The 7044-nt window shown below is 42.5% G+C and overlaps 1 pseudogene; it reads left to right on the forward strand.

Annotated features, from left to right (window-relative positions):
• Positions 1–1654: 1654 nt before the first annotated feature.
• Positions 1655–5436, forward strand: LOC112818094 (patched domain-containing protein 3-like; annotated as a pseudogene).
• The last annotated feature ends 1608 nt before the right edge of the window (positions 5437–7044 follow it).

Consider the following 7044-nt stretch of genomic DNA (forward strand, 5'->3'; position numbering starts at 1 on the left):
GGTGTAATACTGACAGGCTGTACAATGCCAGAACGAGAGATGTGTGAGTATTCTTCTAGAACATGGTGCTGATCCAAATCTTGTGGACATTGCTGGCAATAATTCTCTCCACTATGCTGCCGTTGGTTCAAATACATTAGTAGCAGAGAAGCTTTTACACCATGCAAATATTGAAGTGAGAAGCAAGGTACAGATCAACTGTATAAAGTATTTGAAATAATATATATAATAATAATAACATATATGTATATATAATTTTTTTTAGCCACAAAACATCTTTTTTTTTTATGTTCAAACTGTGGTTTAATGTGTATAATCCACCTATATATTTTTAAAAAACACAGAATTACACCAGAGATGATATTTTGTAACCTGTTTTTTCATTAATATCACAGGAGGGTTCCCTATGATATTAAATATTCTTCCACAATTTTAATTTTAATGGACATACATCATTCAATCACATAAATATACAGAAATATCTCTTACTCCCCCTCCTCCCACCAAATTATATATGAGTGTATCTTATCGTAGCCTTATAAAACCAAGTATAACAATTTAAAAAAATCTTTGATAATGTGAACGGTAAAACTTAGAGTGGCTGGACATTTTTCTTGCATTTATTGACCAATCGTGTTTCCCTTTTTGTGGATGTGACTAGAATGAGTATGAAAGAGGCTCTTGGCTCAAGGTGAGTTGGGCAGAGGGGTTGGGTCCTGCTACCTCCAGCTTCTTGATTACACAGCAGCTACACAGGGAGCTCATGGGTCCAGAAGAGCCTGTTTTTTGTTGTTGTTTTGTTTTTTCCTCCCCACAGGGAGATACAGATGCCTTGTTCTTGAATACCATCTGCAAAAGCTTTTGATCACCTTCATCCATTTCACCCACCTTGGGGGGTAGGCTGTGGTGGAGTGGTCTGTCAAGTTCTTACTCAGCAGTTGTCAGAGGTCCAGGCTGTAAGCCTTGGCTCAATCGCCTAGGTGCCGTCTTTCAACAACCACTCCAGCTTCTTCCTCTGGTTAAATCCAGATTCCGGGTCTCGGTGCGGAGATTTTGACTTAGCTGGCCAGGAGTGGAAGGATATCCGGAGTCTGGGTTTCTAACCAGTGTGATTCAGGTTTCTAATCCGCTGATTCGGATCATCTGGGAGATTTAGACATTCAGAGTTGGGAAGCAACTTTCTGTTTCCGGGTCCCGGGGAGAGGCCCAGCTCTTGAGGATCCTAGCCACAAAACATCTTATTTACGTATTTATTTATATGTGTAATAAATACATATACCGAATTCTATACATCAGGTCCTGTCGTCATGGAAACAACTCCAAAGCCAGGGCAGGGAGGGCTAGAGAAAGGTGATGCCCATGGAGAGGGCAAAGTTCCGTCCCCCAGCCACCCTTCCGCCCCGGAAAGAGAATCTTCCCATTAGTGCTTGGGAGTGAATGGTGGGCTCAGAGCCCACAAAGGATTGAAGGCCTAGAGGGGAGTGGAGGTGATGGACGCTGGGTGCTGTGCAGGGGCTTAGGAAATGGGTGCTGCTGGGAATCGGTGGGAGACTCTGACCCAGTGGGGTAACTTGGGTGAGTGCAAGTGGGAGGAGAAAGCAGCAGGTTGCAGGCCAGTGCCGCACTGGGCACTGGCTTGATTTACTTGACCAAGGATGAAGAAGAAAACCTCGAGGAGCAGTACACCCTCATAGGGAGCCCGGCCAAGGCTGAGCGGCTCCTGCGAGTCCAGTCGAGTCGAGCGAGTCGAGGACAGGAACCCGAGCTGAACTGGGCTTTGGGGCAGAGCACGGAGTCCCTTGGGGCGTCCCATTCCCAGCCGCTGTCAGTGCGAGGACGTTCAAGTCGGCCAGCTCCCGGGTAGGAAAATCAGTTGTCGGAGAGATCCCTCTGCCGCACCAACTGCCTAGAGGCGCCCCTCTCCCGCGCCTTCGGAAGGCTGAGGTGGGAGATGGGCTGGCACCCTAGACCTTCCTGCTGGCACCCATGCTGCTGACGGCCGCTCTGGGCACTGGCTCGATTTACTAGACCAAGGATGAAGAAGAAAACCTCGAGGAGCAGTACACCCCCAGAGGGAGCCCAGCCAAGGCTGAGCGGCTCTTGGGAGTCGAGTCAAGGACGGGAACCCGAGCTAAACTGGGCTTGGGGCGGAGCACGCAGTCCCTTGGGGCATCCCATTCCCAGCTGCTGTCAGTGCGGGGACGTTCAAGTTCGCCGGCTCCCCGGATCAGAAAATCAGTGCAGTTTGGTAGGTCGAGAGACCTCGCTGCCATACCGACTGCCTAGAGGCGCCCCTCTCCCACGCCTTCGGAAGGCTGGGGTGAGAGGTGGGCTTGTACCCCTGGATCTTCCTGCTGGCGCCCATGCTGCTGACGGCTGCTCTGGGCACTGGCTCAAGGATGAAGAAGAAAACCTGGAGGAGCAGTACACCCCCATAGGGAGCCTGGGCAAGGCTGAGCGGCACTTTGTGCAGGGACATTTCACCGCCAACAACTCTTACCACTTCTGTCTCCAGGAAGAGCACCGAAGTCAATTTTGCTTGTATTCTGGCAGTCTCCAACACGGCCTCACTGCTGGAACAAGAAATCCTAGAGGAAATTGGTAAACTGGACGACGTGGTACAGGATCTGTATGTGACAGAGGAAAACGGAACCCAGATCCGCTACAGTCAGGTGTGCGCTAAGAACCAGGGCCTCTGCGTGCCCTCCAACCCACTCCTGGCTGCCTGGCAGATGAACAAGAATCTCGACCTGAGACACCTCACCTTCCCAATCTTCAACCAAACAGGTCAGCCCATCTACCTGGCCGGCACCATTGGAGGAACCCTTTCAGGCAAGAGGACGGGAAGGAACCAGTTACTCGTGAAGGCCAAAGCCATGCGGCTTCTGTACTACCTGAAGACTGAGGATGGAGAGATCAATGAGCTTAGCAAGATGTGGTTGATCCATTTCCTGGACGAATTTAGCAACATCGAAATGAGTCTAGCCCTAAAGAAGATCCAGGTACCTGGTGGCTGGGCTTGATAGGGAGGCCAGAAGGTGGGAGGAATAAGGACACTTCTTCCAAGGATCATAGCAGTAGCACTCCCTGATTATTTGATGGAGTCCTTGGTTAGAAGCTGGGAGTGCTCTACTCTATTTGGTACTTAATCCAGCGTCCTTAATCTCACACATCAAAGATGCCACAAATCTTAAATCCTTAGTAATGTTCTGGTGGAAAACACAAATCCTACATCCTCAAGGTAGGTCTGTTCCGTACAGACATTGACCATCAGGTTTCCTAGTCAAATGACTTTGAAATTCCTACTTTTAGTTAAAGGCTCTGCTGTTTGGGGGAGCCCCCTAAATCTTGTTTGGAGTTCACTGAAATAAAAAAAAAATTAAAAACAACAACAACAACAAACCTTTAAGCACAAGTTCCATGCTGTTTTTGAAAAGAGAACTAGCTTAGCATTTTCCAACTAAGTGATCACATAGTACCAGGCACATGCTAAGTATTCTGTAACGTTGGGCCAGCAAGCCTACTAGTACTTGTGAATAAGCCTGGTCAAAGTGAGTCAACTACTGGAAAAAGCCTTTGGATGCTAGATCTTTCTGAAATATCAATGCAATTAAAATAGTAAAAGACAACAACCTAATAAAATTTAGAAAAAGTGACACATTTCTGTGGCTGTTAATGACTTCACGGTCTTATAGAGAACTCAGATTTTGTATACTCAGGAGTGTCAAACTCCGGGTTTTTGCAAGAAACTTTGGAAAGCATGGCAGGGATTTGCGGGAAGAAGCAAATCTATGCTGCCTTCTTTATTCTAAAGTCATAGTTGCTCACATATTTTGATCTTTTACTAAATTTTTTTTAAAGGTTTTTTTTTTTAATTTTATTTATTTATTTGAGAGAGAGAGAGAGAGAGAGAGAGAATGAGAGATAGAGAGCACAAGAGGGAAGAGGGTCAGAGGGAGAAGCAGACTCCCCACTGAGCGGGGAGCCCGATGCGGGACTCGATCCCGGGACTCCAGGATCATGACCTGAGCCGAAGGCAGTCGCTTAACCAACTGAGCCACCCAGGCGCCCAATCTTTTACTAAATTTTAATATGTTGTTTCAATGAATAAGCTATAGTGTTTCGGTAGTGTTTGTAACACACACAGATATTGGAGTGAAAAGTTATTTACTTGGGTATATTTTTGTGGCAGGCAGTCTATTTCACATCACTTTCCAGACAACTGGAATTTGAAGCTACTTCTATGACCGTGATCCCTTTGTTGCACTTGGCATACCTGCTAATCATATTATTTGCAATCACATCATGCTACAGGTAAAACAGCCTTACTGGTTGTTTAACTCTTTTTAAAAATTATTTGCGTGCGATGAAATACATATAAAAGATATAAAATATATCATTTCAATCATTTTTCAGTGTACTATTCACTGGCATTAATCAGATTCACACTGTCAACTGTTGAATTAGATTCAACGTGCAACCGTCACAACTATCTGTTTCTAACCATGTTCCATCACCCCAAACAGACTTTGTATAAGCATTAGGCAGTAACCCTCCACGGCCCCAGTCCCAGTTAACCTTCATCTACTCTCTATCCCTATGAATTTGCCTAGAGATTTCATATAAGTGGAATCATACAATATCTGTTCTTTTGTAACTGGCTCATTTCACTTAGCACAATGTTTTCAAGGTTCAGCTATGATGTGGCATGCATCAAAACTTCATTCCTTTTTATGACTAATATTTCATCGTGTATAAACAGCACTGTTTATCCACTTATCTGTTGATGGGCACTTGGAATGTTTCCACCTTTTGGCTATTGTAAATAATGCTGGTGGACAAATTTTTTTTGAGCTCCTGTTTTCAATTCCTTTCAGTATATACCTAAGAGTTGAATTGGTGAGTTGTATAATTCTTTGAAGAACAGCCAAACTGCTTGCCACAGAGGCTACCCCATTTTATATCCTACCAGCAATGTATAAGGGTTCCAATTTCTGCACATCCTCACCAAAATTTGTTTCTTTTTGTTTTATTGATTATAGCCATCTTAGTAGTGGCAAAGTGTGGCTTGATTTACAATTCCCTAATTACTGATGATGTTCAGTATCTTTTCATGTGCTTATTGGCCATCTGCCTATCTTCTTTGGAGAGATGTCTATGCAAGTCCTTTGCCCATTTTTTAATTGGGTTGTCTTTTGGTTGTTGAGTCCTGTTGTTAATGAGTACTTTGTGTATTTTGGATATTAAACCCTTATCAGATATATGATTTGTAGGGGTACGTGGGTGGCTCAGTTGGTTGAGCGTCCCAATTCTTGGTTTCAGCTCAGCTCATGATCTCAAGGTTGTGAGATAGAGCCCCTCGTCAGGCTCAGTGCTGGGTGTGGAGCCTACTTAAGATTTTCTCTCGACCCCCCCCTCTGCCCCTCTCCCCTGCTCACGCTCTTGCTATCTCTTTCTCAAAAAAAAAAAAAAGATTCATGATTTGTAAATATTTCCTCTCACTTCCATGTACTGTCTCTTCACTTTTTTGATAATGGCTTTAATGCACAGGAGTTTTTAATTTTGATGAAATCCAATTTATTTTTTATCATTTTCTTTCTGCTACTTATGCTTTTGGTGTTACATCTATGAATGCATTGACAAGTCCAAGGTCATGCACATTTTCCCTGTGTTTCCTTCTAAGAGTTTCATGGTTTTAGCTCTTAGATTTTAGTTGTTGAGCAGCTTTTAGTTCATTTTTGTATATGGTGTGAGGTCATTCTGCTCACATATGGAATTCATTCTTGCAAATATGAAAATCCAGTTGTCCAAGTACCATGTGTTGAAGAGACTGTTCTTTCCAAGTTGGTTGGATTTGGCATCCTTGTCAAAAATCAATTGGCTGTAGACGTATGGGTTTATTTCTGGACTCTCAATTCTATTCCATTAGCCTACCAGTCTGTTGATTTGCCAGTACCACACTTTCGTAGCTTTGTTGTGGAAATCACAGTCCTCCAGTTCTTTTCTTCTTTTTCATGATTAGTTTGGATTATCCAGGGATCCTTGCAATTCCATATGAATTTGAGGGTTGGGTTTTCCATTTCTTAAGGAAAAAGGCCAATTGGAATTTTGTAAGATTGTGTTGAATCTATAAATGTCAATCACACCTAAATGTTTTTAGGTGTGTTTTAGGTGTGATTGACATTTTAAAAATACTGTCCTCCTCCCCATGAACTAAGGATTTCTTTCCATTAATTTAGGTCTTCCTTTTACCAAATTTTTGTATTTTTAGTCTTTCACTTCCTTGTTTAAATTTATTTCTAAATATTTTATTATTTTAGACACTATTTAAATGGAATAGCTTTCTTCATTTCATTTTTGGATTGTTGATTGCACACAAATAGAAACACAACTGATTTTTGTGTGTTCATCTTGTATCTTGCAGCTTTGCTCAATCTGTTTATTAACTATTAGTTTTATTGTGGATAATTTGGAATTTTCAGATATAGAATCATGTGATCATGTAAAAAGGAATAGTTACCTTCTTCATTTCCAGTTTGAATTCCTTTTATTTCTATTTCTTATCTCATTGCTCTGGCTAGCACTTCTACTTCAGTGTTGAATGCCATTGGTGAAAATGGGCACCTTTATCTTGTTCCCGACTTTAGAGGGAACTCTTTTAGTCTTTCACTATTGAGTATAATGTTAGCTCTGCAGTTTTCATAAATGCCCCTATCATTTTGAGGAAGTTCATTTCTATTCCTTGTTTCTTGAGTTTCTTTTTTTATCATAAATGGGTATTAGATCTTGTCAAATGCCTTTTCTGCATCTATTGAGATGATCATGTGCTTTTTATCCTTTGCTTTATTAGTGTGGTGTATTACATTGACTGATTTTCCCATGTTGAACCACTCTTGCATTGCTGGGATAAATCCCACTTGGTCATGATGTATAATCCTCTTAATGTTCTGCAAGGTCCCTAAAATAGCAGTTAAAAGTTAATATACAGAAAGATGTCACTATGTGATCAAATATGCAAGAGATGGAGTTTCCCAGAGTTTATAA

Source organism: Callorhinus ursinus, unplaced genomic scaffold, assembly GCF_003265705.2.
Source record: "Callorhinus ursinus isolate GAN/ISIS: 27379988/994484 unplaced genomic scaffold, GSC_fseal_2.0 scaffold2702, whole genome shotgun sequence".
In the NCBI taxonomy this organism is placed as follows: domain Eukaryota; kingdom Metazoa; phylum Chordata; class Mammalia; order Carnivora; family Otariidae; genus Callorhinus; species Callorhinus ursinus.